Here is a 22,428-nt window from a genome sequence, read left to right on the forward strand (position 1 = left end):
TTTGCTCAGCAGGGAGCCTGCTTCTCCCTCCGCTTGCCACCCCTCTGCTTGTGCACTCTTTCTCCCTGACAAATAAATTAAAAAAAAATTTTTTTAAATCAGTCAATAAATAAAATGACTTAAGAACAGATTTTTAGGAAGGTACCCCAAACTGTACTGAGTATAAACAAGAATCAGCAACTCTGAGCACTCTAGCTACAATTATATAATAATATATAATAATATACAATTATATAATAATAATGGGGAAAAGTAATCATAAATTTACTTCCTTGAAATCTAAGCCCCTCCTTACACTGATTAGTCAGGAAATTACTGGCTAAAGGTGAGGCCCAACTAAGAAGATGTGAGCAATTCCTCTGTACTTAAAAAGTTCGAGGCCAGCATCTCTTAATCCTAACAAGGACAGAAACAACTAAAAGATGTTAGTCTAATTATGTTTTCCAGGATAAAGAGATACAGATGGTGGTAGAAGATAATTCCAGTCATCCAGCTCACTAATTTTACAAATGCAGTAAATAGTTTGAATCCTTGTCTCTCAACTGCTAAAATCTGTTACATAAATTTAAAAAAGTCTGGAGAATTTAGGTATTTTTAAATGAATTTACATATAGTGGGTAACCAATTTATACTATTCCTCTAAGTTCCCTGGAAAGAGACCAGTGTGTAATCAACAGTTTCTAAATAATCTATGCTCTGGTGCCAAATGAATATAAATATGATGTCAACAAAAAGTATTACTCAATAAATTATGATCTCATTTATTATTTTAAAAGTTTTTGTTATATTCTTTTATTTTTTATAACCATTCTGTGAGGTATATAAGAAAAAAACTGTACCCCAATTTCAGGTAGGGAAAGACTCATTTGCCCTGGATCTCATATTGCATTTGTTATAAAGGAATTCCGTGTTCTTTACACTATGCCATAAAATATTTCCAGGTATTGATAAGAGTTTGTTTCAATGACCTCTAAGACTTTCAGTATCACTAAATAAAGGTTTATGTGTTACAGTTTTGATAAATCTCTTTTTCTCATATGGCATAACGACCTGAAACTTGGAAACCTGAAGTTATACCCTGACACTTAAATAGTTACATGGACTTGATCAATTCCATAGAGCTTCACACCGATACTGACCAAGAGGGCTTTGGACACAATGTTGCTATAACGTCCATCTGTGTGTATGTAGTCGGGGTGGGAAGGAAGAGGAGAACTATCAGAAACGAACGCAACATGAAACACACTACATGAGGTCAGCTTTGCAAATTGTGAAACATCTGCTAAGGTTCAGTTTATTCCCTCATGGTCTGAGAATTACAAACTCTTCATCACAACAGAAATTCAAAGCAAAGATAAACTATCATGCAATCTCATGGAGAGGTCTACCATTATCATGACAAAACACCAGAACAACAAAAAAGTTCCCTTCTTGTTCTTGTTTATTTCTTCTTAAGACCTTGAATTTGACTCTAAAACTGTTACATTTCCTTGAGGAGAACATTTTGTCTCCATTTATGGGATCTCATTAAAGTTCCAACCCTGGCTCAATCTGCCTTCTTCATATCCACATCCAGGACAACTGGAGAAAATTGCACAGCCCTGCAGACCGGTAATAAGACAAACTCATGGTCTACAAATCAGCTAGGCCCCAGAATCAGCTGTGAACTCTTTCCCTCATCTTTGGTCAGGTCCTGCAGCCAGTGCCTTCAATGACTTTTCCAGTGCTGCTCTCAGGCTCACTACACAGGCCCTGATGTCCTCCCTCTCAGAAGAAAGCTTTTCCTCTCAATGTACTTCCTTTAACTTTTCCATGTCTACTCTCAGCTGCACCTCCTCACTAGGATCAAATGTCTTTCCTCGTTTTCAAATCTAGTCTCTTCATCCTTGACCACTTCCCTCCTCCACAGCATTGTTCCAGCAAACACGCTCTTAACTTCAGTTTCTCCAGTTTTACCTATTCCTAAACCTTAGCCTATGAACAACTGTAGAACACTCATACATTGCCATCGATCTACTGTCCTGTTGGTCTCTTTTCACATTTATTAAATTTATTGAAATGCTTGTCCGCACCTTCTGTGTCCAACCCATCTTCTATTCACTTCTTAAATTGCTATCATCTGACTTTTACCCCACTGCTCTCCTGCAAGTGCTATAATAAATCCCAACTGTCAAATACAAATGGGCTAGGTCAGTCTTTATATTCTTGCACCTGTTTACTGCATTTGAAGTTGTACTTAATTCCTCTTTCTTAAGACTTCCTGCACCCTTGACCTTTGTGCCTCTGTAGTACTTTCCAATCTCCATGGTGGACGATATCAGTTGATTCTTTCTGCCCAGTACATTTTTCTTCATTCTTCTGATAACAAAACTTCCCTTTCTTTGTGGTTATCGTGGGGCTGCCAATCATAGCACCTGGCCACATTGATTGGTACAGGGATGAGCACGTGACTTATACTCAGCCAATCAGAGCCTTCCTCCAGGATTATTTTGTATTTGGAGTTATCAAGGAAAAGCTCTTTTCTTTCTGGTTTTGGAGCTAAAAGAATATGAGCCTGGAGGTACCTGAGACCACGGCTCTAGCCTCAAAGGCTCGCCCAGCCTGACTAAAGAAAAAGCGAATATATATAGAATCTGACAGAAAAAAACTTGACCATGTTCAAATTCCTGGTTTCAGTCACACCCAAAGCCAGTTCTCACTCTGACTCTGTTCTGATATGATTACTTGATCCTTTAAAATTCTCGTCTTTTGGTATAAGCCAATTCTTGTTTGTTCTCAAGCTCCCCATCCATCATCTACTCCAACCTTCTATCCTCTTCTCATTCTATTCACTTCATTCTACATATGCTCCTTTGGATGATTTCAACTGGGCTCTGGCTTTCAAACTTTGCACTGTGTGCTGATGACTCCCAAGTCTTCGTCACCACACCAGATCTCCCCCTTGTCTTTCACACTCAAGCATCAACTTGATGCTAACAAACTTCACCTTGATTACTTACTACGGAATGGCGATCAACCAGTTTTCCTGAGGTCAGTCTCAGGACAGGTTTACCCCTGTGGCATAATTATTAATAACAATCTTTCATATTTTCAAAAGTGTCCTGATTTGAATGATTAAGTACATGATTATCCTGCCTCAGACTCAGTGTTTTCTAAACTGAACCCATCATTATTCCTCCTATATCTCCGTCAAACTAGAAGCCTAGAGTCATCCTTGACTCTTCCTCCTGAATCTGGCCTCCGTGTTACAGCCATCTCCAGTCTATGAACATTTCTCGAATTCACCATCTCCTCTCCTTTCCTACTGCCAATGCCCTGGACTCTTATCACTTCTGAAGTACAGCAATAGTCTCCTAACTTCCAGTCTTGTCCTCCTCATATCCAGCACCCACATAGCCATCAGGGTGTTAAATGTTCAGCCCAAATTCTTTACCTCTCTATCCATGCCCTTGGCCATGACAGCTTGACACATAAAAAGTGTTCAACAAATATTTAATGAGTAAATGAAGGAATGAGCGAATAGTGCGGTAAAATACATACAACTTTTTTACATAATATACATAAAACATGTTTATTAAAACACTCCTCTAATATTCTCTCCTCTTAACCTCAAATTATATAATTTCTTTCTTGCTATTAATACATATGATTTAAAAAATTACCACTGAAATAAATCCATAGATTCACCTAGGCTCTTTAAGTATATTTGATATTGATGATATGAAGGCAAGACAGTAATATGATCAATCTAGTTGCCCCATTCAGAAACTTGGGATCCCACTTAGATTTCACACTTTCCTTTACCAATCAATTACTAAGTCCTGTGTGGTGGTTAATTTTAAGTGTTAACTTGACTGTGGGCCACAGGGTGTCCAGATATGTGGTTAAACATTATTCTGGGTGAATCCGTGACAGGGTTTCTGAATAAGATTAACATTTAACTTGGTAGGCTAAATAAAGCAGATTGTCCTTCCCAGTGTGGGTGGGCAACATCCAATCCCTTGAAGACCTGAATAGAAAAAAAGATGGGGTAAGAAAGAATTCTCTCTCTGCCTGATAGATAGTCTTCAAGCTAGAACATAAGGATTCTTCTGCCTTTGGACATGGACTGGAATCTATACCATCAGCTGTTCTGGTTCTCAGGCCTTTGGACTGAGACTGGAACTTCAGGGTACCACTGGCTCTTCAGGGTCTGGACTTCTCAGGCTCCACAGTCACATGAGCCAGTTCCTTATAATAAATCATATATACATACACATATATAGTAAATTGTATATTTTGTATATGTGTGTGTGTATATATATACATTTACATATGTACACATATACATATATATAAAATACATAAGTCTATGTCTCCTATTTGTTCTCTCTAGAGAACCCTAACATATCTATAAATCCTACCCCCTAAATAGCTTTAAAATCTCTCTTTCTCTTTAAGTGCAAAAGCTGCAAGGCTGGGAGTGTGCATTTATTTTCACACCTAAGCAGTTATTTAGTAAGAAGAAAACTGGGCCTGTTAGATGCCACTTTTCTTTGGTGTATACTGATGTATCAAACTTTAAAACTTTTGGTTACTCACAATGATTTTTTTTTACTTTATGGATCCATAACTTGTTTTTTTCCTTTGAAAACCTTTGTACCCTCCCAGATCAGGTCAATTTCTACCTATTCCAATTTCTTCCATGGTTATTGTTCTACTCAGGCTCTTTTCCACAGGATCAGCTTCGGTAATTCTTATAAAATTAGTATTACGTGTTGGACGTGTAATTTCCATCATGCATACCACTGATTAAACAATTCAAAAACTTCAATACACCTGAAAATCACCACACAAAACCAAAGTATGTTTCCAAATATTTTTACACTATCATACCCTACAAAGTTCTCAGAAAAAGTAATTAATTTTAGTCAAAAGTCAATATTCAGTACATAGTAAATTATTAACCTCTGTAATAAAACTATTCTTAAGTAAGCTATTCTCTTAGATGAACAACTGAATACACTTCACACATTAAAGGTAATTTCAATCACTATGAGAGCCACCAAAATAGCAATATGCTGGTCTGAATTTCTTCTAGGAAAGCATTACATACCTCCTGGTTATAAACAGAATTCTAAATATAAATTCTGACAACTGAAAACATACACCAAATCTTCAGAAGGGTAAAAGTAAATGAGGATCTGCTCTGCTTTACATGGTTTTCTGAAACATAGTAATTCAAATATGTTATCAAATGATACTTGAAAATCTTCCTACCTAAAACAGCTCCTTTGAAAATATTTTGAGCAAATATTCCTTAAAATACATAAACAGAATACAGTGATATCTTTGAAATTCACATTTGTCAAGTTTTCTCTACGTAAGAAATAGAGTAGAACAGGTGCTAATGGAAAGTCACACCAGCAATAACTCAACCAAGAGCAAGAGGCCAAAGCCATAACTGGTATTTCTTTAAATAGAGAGAAGGATGAAAGGCAAGAGGAAGGTACATATAACTCAAACTACTGAAAGAAGTGTTCTAATTTTTTTTGAGGTTCAAACCTCATTAAAATGGCATTCCTCAAGGATTTAAAGCAGGCACTGAATGAAGACTTTCTAAAAACTCAAAAAAGGTTGGGATCATTAATAATCAATAGCCCAAAATAGTAATAAAAATCACTGCTCATATTTTTACTTTTTTTTTTTCAGCAGATATTCTTTTCTAAAGATCTATACCTAAGACCAGTCATAAGATTGATTTCCATGCTCTAATCATTCAAGCTACCATCTATACAACAGGATGGATCCAGGGTGAAATTAAAAATCTGCCACAGTTCACATGTAATTAGGATATTAAATAGCAAATAGTAAATTATAAATCAAACACTACATTTTTGTTTTCTTTCCATTTTTTATTCAAGTATAATTAGCATATAGTATAATGTTAGTTTCAGGTGTACAATAGGATGATTCAACAATTCTATACATTTCTCAGCACTCATCAAGATAAGTGTACTCTTGTTCTTTCCCATCTTGCAAGGCAGCGGGTGAGGAAGTTGAGAAGTCAGATGCCAAAGAGAGGAAACCTGAAGCCAAGAAGGCTGACACTGGTGGCAAGGTTAAGAAGGGTAACCTCAAGGCTAAAATGCCAAAGAAGGGGAGGCCCCACTACAGCCAAAACACTGTCCCAGTGAAAGGAATTAGATATTCCCAATAGGCTATGCATTCCAGAAAGGCTATGTACGAGAGGAGGTATTCAGGAGCTAAATCCAGGATTAATCCAGTTCTTGCTACTGTCACAGAACCAGTTGGTGCTGACAAGAACAGTGGAACCTGAGTGGTTAAACTTCACAAAATGCCTAGGTTTTATCCTACTCGAGATGTGCCTTGAAAGCTGTTGAGCCAGGGCAGAAAGACCTTCCCATTAGCATGTGAGAAAACTGGAAAATGCATCACTCCTGGGACCAGTGTGACCATCCTCACTGGGCACCACAGAGGCAAGCAGGTGGTTTTCCTGAAGCAGCTGAGCAGTGGTTTCCTACTTGTCACCGGACCTCTGGCCCTCAATCACGCTCCTCTGCACAGAACACAACACAAATTTGTCATTGCCAACCTCCACCAAAATTATATCGGGGTGGGAAAATCCCCAAACTTCTCACTGATGCTTCTCACTTCAAGAAGAAGATGCATGAACCCAGACACCAGGAAAGTGAGATCTTCGACACAGAGCAAGAGAAATAAGAGATTACGGAGCAGTGCAAGGTTGATCTGTGGACTCGCAAATCCTGCCACAAATCAAAGCTGTTCCTCAGCTCCAAGGCTACCTTGCTCTGTATTTTCTCTCACAAACGGAGTTTACCCTCACAAATTGGTGTTCTAAATTTCTTACAAAAAACCTAATAACTGATCCATTGTTTAAAGAAAAAGGTAAGTGTACTCTTAATTCCTTTCACCTACTTTGCACCCATCCCCCCACCCCCTCCCCTCGGCAACCACCAGTTTGTTCTCTGTACTTAAGAGTCTGGGGTTTGTTTGTTTATCTCTTTTGTATTCTTTGTTCCTTTGTTTTGTTCCTTAAATTCCACATGAGTGAAATCATTCTTCCTTAATGTTGTACTCAGGATTGCTCCAGGTTCAATCATAAGGGCAAAATGTGTACTCTGCATTCCCTCTTAGTTTTTTCTTCTCTTTGTTCTTCAGGTACTATTTCTTCCCTAGTGCCCAACAACCTTCCTTCCCCATGGTGATCATTTTTTATTTTGCCTCTTTCTTATTCTACCCCCTAATCACAATCAGAATGCACCTATTCTGCCCAGGCCTTGCCAGGTCTGACAAGTTAAGATTATTAAGGCTGAAATGTTAATGGCATAAGTAACTCTTTTCAGAGTGATCAATGAGGAATGCTTTGCGCAGCAAGTAACAGCAATATCAGCAACGACAAAATCAACAGCAACAAAAACAAACTACAGTGACATGAACAACTTAAGGTAGAGCAGCATCAAGTTGGTTTGGTGGCTTACCCATGTCACCAAATACCTAGGCTCTTTCTATTGTTATGTTTGACCATACTTAGCATATGGAATTTGGTCCACTGGCTGGTGGCTTCATAACTGCAAGACAGCTTTCCCAGTTCCAAGCATCACAATTAAAAGACAACATTCAAATGTGGGATGTGATAGAAATGAAACTGAAGCAGACTTTCTCCTCATGTACCTTGTTCCTTTTATCGGAAGATACAGACTTTTCATGAGCCCCAGAAAAATTTCCCTTATATTTCATTGACAAGGGAGAATAGGAAAGTGAGTCTCGGGCTTTTTCAGCCTGTATAGTGGAGGGGGGCCAGAGAAGAAAGGAATTGGCAATGGTTTCTAGGAAGCAAACTAAACAGATGATATGTTTGAGACTAAACAGAGATCTGAAGGATTTACACATGAAAAAGGAGCAGTAACAACTAAGTTGAGGCTGTGGTGGTTTGCAAATCTCTCCTTCCTATCCAACTGTGGATTTTGGGTGGATAGAGGCTGTCTTATTTATGTTATTTCTGCTTCACAAATTTAATAAATATTCATGGAACAAATGAAGACAAAACATGAAAATCTCCTTGAATGAATTCCACAAGAATTCACTTCATGCTTCACAACTCCAACATACCCAGCTCTCACAGGACATTTTAATCCGAAAAAAAAGTATCAAGATTCTTGTATGAATTTGAGAAGGGGACAGATATTTTATAAAGTATTGCCAGACTGAGAAGCGATTAACCTGGAGAATCAGCATTTAGTCAAAATGATGTATTAAACTAATGCAGAGAATTGATTTCAGTGATGCTTTTGGACTTTAAAATTCTGAAGAATTATATTTGTAGTAAACAAAAGCAGCTCATGTTATACTTCTTGTTCTTGTTTATTTTAAGATTTATTTATTTATTTGAGAGAGAGAGAAAATGTGAGTAGGGGGAGGGGCATAGAGAGAGGGAGAGGATCTCAAGTAGACTCCCCACTGAGCGTGGAGCCCAATGCAGGGCTCGATCTCATGACCCTGAGATCATGACCTGAGCTGAAACCAAGAGTCAGACACTCAACCTACTAAGCCACCCAGGTGCCCCACTTCTTGTTCTTGTTAACCTTTACTACTCAGTTATATGATTTTCCCTATCATTACTGTCCCTTACACTGCTTGATAATAGGATAAAATTGGGAGAAATTACTCAGGATTTAAATGAAGTAAGTTCAAGAAAATAAGAAAACTGAAGCCTCTTGGAGTAAGGCTTGTCCACTTAAGAAATGTTCCCTCAGTTGAAAAAAATGAAACTATGGAGAAGGAAATTTGGAACTGTGTGCATCTGGACTTGAACTGACTGGGTCATTTGGTACCTTGACGTAATTTGGAAATCTTATCAAGTATCAGAAAAATAAGTGGAAGATAGAGTGGAAACAGAGAAGAAAATTAAAGTTTTCAAATTAAAGTGTTACCAATTAAGTAGTTCATCTTATTTAATCACAGCATTCTACGATGGCAGCTATTATTATCCTCATTTATAGTAAGGAAACTGAATAAAGAACACATAAGTCACTTGAGTAAGGTTACCAAATGGAAAAATCATAATCTACACCAAAGTCTGCCTGCTAAATCTATGCACCTTTTACTTCTACTAAACAGGGAAAGTGTAACCATCACATGTACCCAAAACAGGTGTATTCTTCAGAAGGGCTCTATAAAACAAAAAAGATATAAAGTCCAGTTAAAATGATAGCAGTTCTCTGAAGGGAATAAGAAATGTTCTATCACGCACAGAGCAATCACAAATAAAACTAACCGACCAGAGAATACAAAGACAAAAACAAAACAGGGCGAACCATGTAATAGGAAGACCGCTAATTTAGTTCCTGAAGGTTGAGGGAGAAGGAAAGGACAGTGCAGTAAGGAGGGAAGTGAAGGAAAGAGGGAAGGAAGACAGAAGAGAGATCAGGGCAATAGAATGATGAAGAGGAGACTGGCTGGGCAGGTAAATAGCTATTAGAAAATTCCAACACACGAGGGGCGCCTGGGTAGCGCAGTCATTAAGCGTGTGCCTTCGGCTCAAGGCGTGATCCCTGCGTTCCGGGATCGAGTCCCACATTGGGCTCCTCCACTGGGAGCCTGCTTCTTCCTCTCCCACTCCCCTGCTGTGTTCCCTCTCTCGCTGGCTGTCTCTCTGTCACATAAATAAATAAAATCTTAAAAAAAAAAAAAGAAAAAGAAAATTCCAACACACAAAAAGCTACTTTTAGCAGAAGAGCTTGTGTCACAATGGCCGACATGAAATCATCTGAAGTAAGAAGGAAGAGATCAATTTTCTACTAACAAAAGTAATTCTTCCCTATTGTATGTCTTCTGAGAGCAATCCTAATGGCCCAAATATCAGAGAGAATTTGAGGCTGTAAGGACTCTCCTGGTTGAATTTGTTACATTTCTCCCACATTCAATTATTAGGTACTGCGGTCACTAACATAACTTTTCGGGAGATAATCATTTCACCTCTGTCAATCATCCCTCAAGTAAGTCCATGGGTCAAGCATTTTACTATTTGATTTTTTTAATCCTTAATATTCCTGAATTTGATCTTAACCTGTTTGTAGTTCTCAGCACTTATACCAACAGTGGTCTTATTCCATGATTTGTGATGCTTCCAATTTTATCATTCCCTTTATTTTGAGCCAGCTCACATTGACTCATGAGTATATCATACCTATAAATCTCTAACACTCAAGTTGACATATCCCAATAACAGGTTTCTTGATGGGAACTCAGGAGGTAAAAATCAGTTTACTCTTAGAGTAAGTAAACATACTATAACAGGATATAAATGAGATTTTAAGGCTCCAGGTTGAAGACACACTCTAAGTTTATTGAACCACCAGGGAGCCAACAACATCGGAGGCCAGCCTCTTTCCTTCAGACCTACTGAAGGATGCTAGGAAAGACAGATTATTCCCTATGCTGCCAATAGGGAAGAAATTAATCTCTGAAATGAAATGAACCGTCCTTCCCAGGAATGCAAAGTAAGATGAGAACTATGGAATCTGGCTAAGATATCATAATGGTAGTATCTGATCTATGGGAAATAAATTGTAACACAGTCGGGGGACAGTTGACTGCTAAAAATAAAGCTACATCATATTATTACTTTCCCTGAATTAAAAATATTCAACAAACTGGTTCCAGGAACTAAAATGGTCAATTTTAAAATCATGTAACTCATAGCCACATCAATTTAGAATTCTTTTAAAAACAGAATTACCCTACTTATAGCAGACAAAATAGATTTTAAAACAAAGGCTGTAACAAGAGACAAAGGATACTGCATAATGATAAAGGGAACAATCCAACAAGAGGATATAGGAAATATAAATATTTGTGCACCCAATATGTGGGCACCTAAATATACAAAGCAACCAATAACAGACCTAAAGGAAGAAACAGACAGTGATACAATAATAGTAGGGGACTTTAACACTGCACTATGGATGCATCATCCAGAAAGAAAATCAACAAGGAAATGGTGGCTTTCAATGACATATTGGACCAGATGGACTTAATAGATATATTCAGAACATTCCATCTAAAAACAGAAAATATACATCCTTTTCAGGTGCACATAGAATATTTCCTGAAACAAATCACATGTTAGGCCACAAAACAACTCAGCAAAATGAAAAAGACTGAAATCATATCACGCATCCACTCTGACAATAGTATGAAACTGAAAATCAATCATAAGATAAAAATCTGGAAAGAACACAAATACATGGGGAGTAAATAACAAGCTACTAAAAAAATGAATGAGACAACCAATAAATCAAAGAAAAAAAATATATGAAGAAAAATAAATATAACACAATGGTCCAAAATCTTTGGGAGGCAGCAAAAGCTAGTGTCCTAAGAGGGAAAATTATAGCAGTACAGGCCTACCTCAAGAAACAAACAAAATCTCAAACAACCTAACCTTACACTTAGAGGAGCCAGAAAAAGAAGAACAAATAGAACTCAAAACCAGTAGAAGGAAGGAAATAATAAAGATTTGAGCAGAAATAAAGGAAATAGAGGCTTTTAAAAAAGCCCAATATAACAGATAAATGAAACCAGGAACTGGCTCTTTGAAAAGATCAGCAAAATTGATAAACCTTTAGCCAGACTCACCAAGGGAAAAGAGAGGACTCAAATAAACAGAATCAGAAATGAAAGAGGAGAAGTAACGACAGCACAGAAATACAAAGGATTGTAAGAGAACATTACAAAAAATTATATGCTAACAAACTGGACAATCTAGGAGAAATGGTAAATTCCTAGAAACATATAACCTACCAAAACTGAAACAGGAAGAAATAAAAAATTTGAATGGACTGAATACGAGCCAGGAGATTGAATCAGTAATCAAAAAACTCCCCACAAAAAAAGTCCAGGACCAGATGGCTTCACAGGTGAATTCTACCAAATTTTATTTATTTTTCAAATTTTATTTATTTATTTGAGAGAGAGAGCACGAGCGGGGTGAGTGGCAGAGAGAGAAGCAGACTCTCTGTCAAGCAGGGAGCCTGATGCAGGACTCGATCCTGGAACTCTGGGATCATGACCTGAGCCGAAGGCAGACGCTTAACCAACTGAGCCACCCAGGTGCCCTCTATCAAATTTTTTTTGAAGATTTTATTTATTTATTTGACACAGAGACAGCCAGTGAGAGAGACAGTCAGGGAGAGAGAGACAAGCAGGGGGAGTAGGAGAGGAAAAAGCAGGCTCCCAGCGGAGGAGCCTGACGTGGGGCTCGATCCCAGAACGCCGGGATCACGCCCTGAGCCGAAGGCAGATGCCTAACGACTGAGCCACCCAGGCACCCCTCTACCAAATTTTTAAAGAAGAGTTAATACCTATTCTTCTCAAGCTATTCCAAAAAAAAAAAAAAACAAAGAGAAAGGTAAGCTTCCAAATTCATTCTATGAGGCCAGGCTTACCCTGATACAAAAACAAAAACAAAACAAAAAAACAACCCAAAAAAGAACTATAGGCCAGTATCTCTGATAAACATAGATGCAAAAATCCTCAGCAAAATATCAGCAAACTGAATCCATCAGTGCATTTAGAAAACCATTCACCACGATCGAGTGGGATTTATTCCAGGGATACAAGGGTATTCCAATATTTAAAAATCAATCAACATGATACATCACATTAACAAGAGTAAGGATAAAAACCTTATGATCATCTCAATAGATGCAGAAGAAGCATTTAAATAAAAACTCTCAACAAAGTAGGTTTAGGAGGAACATACCTCAATATAATAAAGTCATATATGGAAAACCCACAGCATTTATAAAACTCAATGGGGAAAAACAAAGAGCTTTCCCCCCAAAGGTCAGGAACAAGACAAGGATGTTCACTCTCACCACTTTTATTCAACATAGTACTGGAAGTTTTAGCCACAGCAATCAGACAATGGGTTTTTTTAAGTATATTATTGATTGCACAGGGATCATCAGACAATAAAATGTTAATCAATTATTGTGAAATGCCAAAGGTCAAATTTCTTCTTTTAAAAAAGACTTTATTTATTTATTTGACAGAGAGAGAGAGGGGGAGAGAGAGAGCACAAGCAGGGGGAGCAGGAGAGGGAGAAGCAGGCTCCCTGTTGAGTAGGGAGCCTGATGCGGGGCTCGATCCCAGGACCCTGGGATCATGACCTGAGCCAAAGGCAGACACCCAACCGAGGCAACCAGGCGCCCCAAACGTCAAATTTCAATCAAAATAACCCCCATCTTTTTTCTAGAAAAATATTTTTCAACAGGGACATCTTTTCTTAAATAGGCCAGATCTGTGACAGACATTTTATTTTCTAAATTTTAAATCCAGTACAGTTAACATACAGTGCTATGTTAGTTTCAGGTGTACAATATAGTGATCCAACAATTCTGACTGGCTTACCTTCAAATACGGTGAATACGTAGGGTGGGGACAAAGGAGATTTGGTTATGGCTTAGCGCAGGGCCATAAACAACTCATGACTGAACATCAGACAACTCCGAAATTCCTCAGCTATGCCAGGCCATGGAGCATTTCTCTCAGGCTTCCATCTACCTACTCTCATTCTACTTACAAGGAGCATTTATAGTGAACTGTGAATTCTGGTCAGAAACATGAGAAAAGCAGGGAACAACCATGGATGAAAACCATCCAGATCAGTGTTTACCGAACTGTGCTGTGAGGGAGCTCAAGGGGCCAAGGAGGAAGAAGACTTAAGGGGGTGGGTCTGGCCCTCTTCCCTGCTTCAGGGGCACCGCTGTGAATTGATTTTGTCTTTAGGTTTCTGCTTAAGCTTGTAGAACACTGACCTGACTCCTTCAGTTAACAAACGAAGAAACACAGACTATCTTGTTTAAAGACAACGCTGCAGAAGAAAAGCAGACCCAGCACCAAGAATCTGACTTTGAAGCCAGGAATGCACCTCTTAATTCACCTTCCTTTTCTTTCTCAAACTCGTGCCAATCCACAGAAACACTCTCAGCGGCAAGCAGCCTCTTGTCTTTCCTTTAACCAATGTGGCAGGAATTTTTTAAAAAATGATACTGAAAAGAATCTGACTGCAGCCGCTTATTCTTCTCTAGGGCAATGATCCAAATCACCACAGAGGTAGATAGCTTGTTCGTTAAGAAAAATACTTTGATGATGGATTTTGACTAGCTTTTGTAATGGAGAAATACAGGGGCCCTTGCTCAAAGTTTGAGAGCCAGAAAAGAGAGTCGAATGATTCTGTGAAAGAGAGAAAGAGAGATTAACGTGGCTGAGAAGGAAGCCTGCAGGAAGGGAAGTAGGAATGAGAGCAGGGGAGAGGGGGAGGAAGGGTCCTGGACGTAAGCAATATGGAGGCCTAAGGAGAAATTCCTTGTGACAGGGAAGAGCTGAGGGATTGAGAACATGGTGGCATGAGAGTCAGCTGTAAATTATTCGTGGTACTGGGCTGGGCTGTCACTATTCCCTTCCCTGTTTTTATCAAGATTTAGGAGTCTGCCACACACAAAAGCCTTTAGTTTTTGTTTCTGTTGGTTTTTTTTTTTTAAGAGACAGAGGGAGTGAGCACATGAGGGGGAGGGGGAAGGGGCAGAGAGAGAGGGGGAGAGAGAGAATCTTAAGCAAGCTCCGCCCTAAGCCAGCTCCATCTCATGACCCTGAGATCATCACCGAGCCAAAATCAAGAATCAGATGCTTAACCGACTGAGCTACACAGGGCCCCAAAAGCCTCCTCTTCATTTTATTTGAGGAAGTGAGGCCCAGCCAAGGAGGAAATGGACAGAACTGACAGAAGACTGGAGGTGAGTGGATATGTAGGGCACCATGTGGTGAAACCTCCCTCTAACTCTTCTCAGCAAAGTAATTTCCTGCTCATAATGCATTCAAGAACGATGAGGGAAGAACGAGACAGAATGTGTGAAAATTACTTCAACTTTCAGGTACTTGTCAGAAGATTTACTTGGCATGTGACTCATTTAGGTAGGAGGCGACAGCACGTACAATTAGCAGGAATCTGAAGTGAGGTGTATTTCCCTTTAAAGAGATATGTGATCATAAAGGAAAAATGCCATAAAATTTGCATATGTTTTATTTAAAATGCTGACATATTATGAACAGCAAGAATGCACTGATGAAAGAGTCCAAGCTTACATTTATGAAAGGCCTATTATAAAAATCACTTGTAGGAAAACTCCCACTCAACCCATTCAGATTTATGAATAATGCAATGGGACCGCTCTGAAGTATCAGAAAATTTATACCACTAATGGAGTTTAATGGTAGCTTAGGCCTCTCAAAACAGTTAACCTTAACAGCAAGATAATCAAAAGCAAAATTACAGCAAGGAACGGCTAAGATAAAATATAAATTAAATGGGGTCTTTTTCCCTATACGTTATTTCAAATAATTGTCTTCCATGGGTAGGAGGCACAACTAAATATAGATTTTAGAAAATTACCTAAAGAAAACATGCTCTAATTCTATCAAGTTCAGTACTTGACATAACTCGATGTCATTCGTACAGTGGCTCTCACAGCGTGGTCCCTGGACCAGCAGCTTGAGCATCGCCTGGGAACATATTAGAAAGGCAGATTCTGGGGACACATTCCAGACCTAAGAAATCAACATCTCTCAGAATGAGGCCCGGTAATATGTCCTGTAACAGGCTCTCTTCCCAGTGGTTCTAATATAAGCTAAAGCTTGAGAATCACTGCTCTAGTAACTTCATGTAAAATGGGTCTCAAGGATTCTAATCATTATATATAAAAAGACACAGGGCACACGAGCTAAAGACTTTAATGGAATGGAGCCTTTCAGATTACTCAAGGAGTATCTATTATGTCAGGAGAAAAAGCCCATTCGTTTACTTGATAGGTGATAGCTGCATTATTGTACACATAATCAACTTAATACCATAAGACTGAGTTAGGAATGGAAGATGACCCAGAAGTGGCAATGTATTGAAGATAATCACAGACCATTACAAGATCATACTTGCCCATCATTTTTCTGTAGATTATTATCTTTCTCTAGAACATCCCAATCTTTCCATTATCCCACATGTGAATCATGTTGACTCTCAGCTTTGCCCTGGCTGTTTCTATGCACCCTTTACTCTTGTCTCTTTACAATTCCACCCTTTCTTTTCAGATTCAGCTCACCTTCTCTACAGTTGCTCAAATTCTTTCTTTCAACAAATATTTATTGTATATCAAATAAAATAACTGATGAATAAATTAATGCATAATGCCATCTCAAATGCTTCCTACATGCAAAACTTGAGACTCTCTCCTCTGAATATCTAAGAATAATAATAGCTAACATTTATTGAGTGCTTGCCAGGCTCTGGGCTAAGTACTTTATATGTATTAACTCTTTTACTTCTTATGACAACTCCATGAAATAATTATTGTTAATATTTTAAGGATGAGGAAACTGAGGCTTACCAGATATTAAGTAAAGAAGCTGAGATCTGGACACAGCATGGATCTAGCCCCTTCTCTCTTCACCATTATGTTTGACTGCAATTTTCTAGAGTATAATCCTACCCCATTGTATAATTTTATCATTCATTCTTCAAACACACACACACACACACACACACACACACACACACACACACACACACTTTTTTCCGGGAAAAGAACAGATTCTTTTAGCACTGTTGTTGGAAATGTGGATCCTCCAACAGGAATAATTGAGGCTCTTGTTAAAGACTAAAGTCCAGCAGAAACATCATGCAATAGAAACAGAGCCATGGAGCTTTAGATATTAGAATTATCAGACAGAGAGGTCTTTTTTTAGAAGGGGGGGTCAGTTGAGAGGAGAGTCAATGAGAACGTTTTCATCTTAGACATTATGAATAAAGAAGGAGGGGAAAAAACTTAAGTGATGCTATTCTACAATTCTCCCCTAACTAGCACTCATGACCTGACTTATCGAGTATTCTATTTTAGAAGAGCAGTATTCTCCTACTCTGACATCTATGATGACTTTGAAGAAACCACACAATTTTGGGGCTTATTTGAATTAGCTTTGAGTCCCCCTCTGTGTTTTATTCTTCCCATCGTAGAACTGGCAAATGAGTAGGAGGTTTGATGGCATCTTTTATCATCATCCTATCTACCTAGATCCACACAATGAGCACTTAGATCTTATCTAGATAATTTCAAAAGATAAAAAATCCACAAACTTCATATTTAAGATAAAAAATGATTTCCTTCGTCTTAAAAAAGAAGTTGCCTTGAAATTCTCTCATTATTTTAACCCAGAAAGGACACACATCGCCGACCACATCATCAAAATAATGTTTATCATTAAAATTATTGCTCATTTCACACTTAGAACATAAGCAAGAACTGCGAAGTAACACAACATCCTTGACATTATTTATCATTGTGATAGTTTAATGTTATGATTCTTTGGTCCCATTTGCCCATGTTGCAATCATACGACAGGACAGGGAAGAATTTGTCTTTCTGATATATTCGCTCACCTGACGTGTTTAATCAACCTATCGATTGTAGCCTTATTAGATATGCACAGAGCTTTTATTACACACTCAGTTCCACTTAAAACTCCTTCTGCCATTGTTTTTTCTTCCCTAAATAACCATTTATCTTGACCTCCTATATAAATGCTGTTGTGGAGCCCTGTTCTAACCATTAACTCTAAGGAAAACTGGTATCTACTGAAAAGCCCTGGAATTTTTCAAAAAGTGAAAGTTAGAGCTAGACTAACTTGGATCCATTCTCCAAATCGATCAAGTACAATGCCTTCTGCACAGAACTGAATTCAAATTTTGAACCTAGATAGAGGTGCCCAGCTTTTTACATCAGATGTAGGTTTGGGAGCCATACACCTGTACTATTTTGCCTTTTTTTTTAAATTGAGGTATAATTGACTTATAACATTATGTTAGTTTCAGGTGTACAACATAAGGATTTGATATTTGTATATTTTGTGAAATGCTCATTACAATAGGTCTAGTTAACATCAGATACAGATATTAAAATGACTATGTTTACGATGTTAAAAAACAGAAAAGACTGAAATTTTCAGGAGAGAACTGGAAACTGTGAGTTCTATGGCACATTTGAAAAAGAGAATTTCTAGAACAGAAAAAAAAATGGCAATAGCCAAAATGAAGAATTCAATAGATGAGTGTTACCAGACAGATAAAATGGGAGTGAATTAGTATTCTGGAAGACAGAAGAAACTATTCAGAAAAAAAAAAAAAAAAAAAAAGACCAAAAAAAAAAAAAAAAAACAAAGACCAGAAAGACAAGGATGAAAAATACAAAAGAGATGGTACGAGACATAGAGGATACAGTGAGACAATCTTAGCTGATTGTACTATATAAAGTTGGAATGTATAAAACTGATTGCAAGGATTAGCTAACCACAAAATTGGCCAAACGTCTACTCTACCAGATGACATTTCACAAATTTATGTGATATGTGACGTTGTAAAACCTGAAATTCTTTGTCTAACTACATTAAAATTTGCATTTCATACACTGAAGGCAGAGAGACAAATCTTAGGTAGTTTGCTAATTGACTCTCTCCTATATAGTGTCATAGGAATAAGCCTTACTTACAGACGAAGAATTGTTTCCTATTTCACAATGATGAGATGTGTTGCTATTTTAAGCGGTATGATCAGCTTTAGAAGTAATAAACTAGAAATAATCAGTAAACTTAAAACTAGATCACATTATATATCATCTTTAATTGGTCTCTAATTGCTTTATCTATGTTAGAACTACCATAATAAGTGATATATTCATTCTTTGGTGGAAGAAGTTATGTCTTATACTACCTTTGCATAACTTTTGACACCAAAGAGAACTGGAGATACACTAAGGACCCACAAGTATTTAGTAACAGATAAAATATGTACATTAATAAAATACTTTATAGTTCACGTTTCTAGAATAGTCAAATATAGATGGAGCCATGTTAAAAGGACACAGGAGCTAGCACTAGACAAATGAGAGACAACCTGAGCAAAATAAATGAATAAGGAAAACAAAAGAGTCTAACCCATTGAATAAAATAAGACACCATTAGTTTATACTGAGTCCATAAAATGCAAATAAGGGATAAGGAGGGAAAGCTTTTCTTTACTATAAAATGAAAACTTATAATGTAGAGGGAATGTTAGGAGATCAATATTTAGCAATTTAACGTAGTGATAATTTAGGCAAGAATCATAGTAAATGGGATGCAAGTCTGTTGGAGAACAGAATTAAAACAGCCAAAAGCAGCCGCTTAACTGACTGAGTCACCCAGGCTCCCCCAACCATCCACATTCTTAGGCATTCACTGTACATACCACCATGTTGCATCCTTACAAGTAAAATCATATCTGCATCTATTAACTTTGTAAATTAACAGTCTTTCAATTAGCCAAAAAGTCATGCTCAACGCATTTCCACACTGCCACTACACACCACTTAGTTTTCAAAGCCATTGCAGACACACACAGGGTGAGATTATTAAGCTATCCTCTAGTGTGAGGTAGTGAGAGAAAGCCATGACCAATTAGATGCCTTGCCAGCTTATTTTTAAAAAATAAGTTAAAATATTATATAAGTGCTATATTCTATATCAGTGGCTGGAAAATTATTTCCAAAAGGAACCAGAGAGTAAATATTTTGCGCGTTGTGGGCTATATGATTTCTGTCACAACCACTTAACTTTGCTGTTGTACAAAAGCAGTTACAGACAACACATAAACAAATGAGCAGGGCTGTATCACAAACTTTATTTACAAAATCAGGCAGCAGGTCAGATTTGGCCCACAGGCTATAGATTTTTTTAAACAAATGGAAGGGAATTATTAATCAGGATTACATGTGGCTGCTAGCTTAAGAAAACCCTCCGAATAGTGGCTTTCATACACAAAAAGTCTAGGAATAGTTAATTCATTGTATCGGGAGGCTCCATATTCTTTTCAAGCACCCACACTCCTTTGATTTCCCTGCCTTACCACACATGATGTGTATGGCTTTCAACCTCATGGTCACAAGGTGGCTGCTGCACTTCCACTCATCATGTCTTCCCATTTTCCAGGTAGGAAGACAGGAAAAATAATAAAAGAACAAGGAAAAGGTTTTTCCCATGGTCATTTGCATTTTTATTTTTTGATGATAATCTCTCCCAAGGACTTTTTAAAATTAAGCCTTTTATTTTAATCCCAGTTAGTTAACATAGAGTGTTATACTAGTTTCAGGTGCACAATATAGTGATTCAACAATTCTATACATTACTCAGTGCTCATCAAGGTAAGTGTATTCTTAGTCCCTGTCACCTATTTCCCCCATCCTCCTACCCACCTCTGCTCTGGTAACTCTCTATTTGTTCTCTATAGTTAAAAGTTTGTTTTTTGGGGGTTGTCTCTTTTTTTCCTTCTTTGTTCATTTTTTTGTTTCTTAAATTCCACATATAAGTGAAGAAATCATATGGCATCTTTCTCTTACTGTTTCCCTTAGCATTATAGTCTCTGGATCCACCCATGTTGTTGCAAATGGCAAGATTTAATTCTATTTGATAGCTGAGTAATATTCCATTGTATATATACCACATCTTTATGCATTCATCTCTCCAGGGACACCTGAGCTGCTTCCATAATTTGGCTATTGTAAATAATGCTAAATAATAAGGGTGCAGATATCCTTTTGAATTAGTGTTTTCATATTCTTTGGGAAAATACCCAGTAGTTCAATTACTGGGTCATACAGTAGTTCTATTTTTAACTTTTTGAGGAAACTCCACACTGTTTTCCAGAGTGGCTGCCCCAGATTGCATTCCTACCGACAGTGCATGAGGTTTCCTTATTCTCCACATCCTGACCAACACTTGTTGCTTCTTGTGTTTTTGAGTTTAGCCATTCTGACAGGTGTGAAGTGATACCCCATTGTAGTTTTGATTTGTATTTCCCTAATGATGAGTGATGTTAAATCTGTTGGCCTTGTGTCTGTTTTTCATTTCTTCTTTGGAGAAATGTCTGTTCATGTCTTTTGCCCATTTTTAAATTGGGTTGTTGTTCAAGTGTGGAGCTAAGTTCCCTATATATTTTGGACACTAACACTTTATCCGATATGTCCTTTGCAAATATCTTCTCCCAATCAGTAAGCTTTTAGTTTTGTAGACTGTTCCATAGGCTGTATTTCGCCCCTGTTCTGTGCCAAGGATCTGTTCCACATTATTGTATTCCTACATCCATCCTTGGTGATGTAGACCTTACATTAATAGCTCTCCTGCCATTGACTAGGAATCCTGTATCCCAGAGACCTCACTGAACGCATTCAACAGTGATTTATACCCTAAACCCACACACTGCATTTTATTAACATCAATAAGTATAAAAGATATAGGAAGTCTTTTAAAGATTTTCATTTTATTTTAAAGCTGCAAAGTGACTCTAAACTGTAAACGAGTCTTCTTTAACACTATACCTAATTTGGTCAAAATGAATTTTGAAGGACTAGATCAGATTTCCTGTCTTGGTTTAGGTTTCCCCAAAAAACAGATCCTGAGACAAAGATTTGTGTTCAAGCAGTTTCTTTAGGAAGTATGTAAACATGTTTGGAAGTAGGGAAGTGAGATAAGGAAGGGAAGAAAACCAAAAAAGATATTTTATCAAGCCAGCTACATACCACTGTGGGCAACTGGGGCTCAATCCTTCTGGAGAATACTGGGAAGCACTGAGAACATGTCTGATACCTCAGCTGAGCAACAAAGAAGTCGGGTTGTTTTTATCTACCAACAGCCCACCTGTTATTGGTTGGAGGCTACCTCTAGGGACCTTGCCCTCACGAGGTAAGCTTGCCTTCTTGCCCTCTCCCCAGACACAAGCTTTCAGAGAATAGCAAGTATTTGCAGTAAGCAACCTTTTGTATTTAAGGTAAACACAGAAGGGCATGCAGATTTTGAGACCAGTATTGACTGGTCTTCTGATTTTCTGAAAGAGGAAGCAAAAATATGGATTTTCTATGAAATTTCCCCCATTTATAAATGTTTGCTATTATTTCATAAAAATTAAAAGCAACAGTCAAGATAAAACATTCCTATAAGCTGGATTTAGCAACTGGATGAGTTGGTGAACTTTGATTAAAACCAAGGGTTCCTTGTGATCTCATTTTCCTCATTAGCTCTCCCTTAGAAGGTGTACATATTGAGTATACAAATAAGTCATCTGAGTGAAGAATAGGCACATAATGGATTATATAATTTGGACAAGGGTGTGATCTTTTACATCAATATTAACCTGGATACATAAACCGGGACTGGAAAATCTATGGGAAGTCAGCAATAAATACATATAACCACTGTATTTTCTTGGGGTTTTTTGAATTTATTATTTTAATTCCAGTGTAGTTGCTATACAGTGTTATATTAGTT

The 22,428-nt window shown here is 37.7% G+C and overlaps 1 pseudogene; it reads left to right on the forward strand.

Moving 5' to 3' along the window:
• The first annotated feature begins 6,337 nt into the window (after positions 1–6,337).
• On the forward strand, positions 6,338–6,862 carry LOC123787648 (large ribosomal subunit protein eL6 pseudogene; annotated as a pseudogene).
• The last annotated feature ends 15,566 nt before the right edge of the window (positions 6,863–22,428 follow it).

This window comes from Ursus americanus, chromosome X (assembly GCF_024610735.1).
Source record: "Ursus americanus isolate L20-20 chromosome X, mUrsAme1.1.p, whole genome shotgun sequence".
NCBI classification, from domain to species: Eukaryota; Metazoa; Chordata; class Mammalia; order Carnivora; family Ursidae; genus Ursus; species Ursus americanus.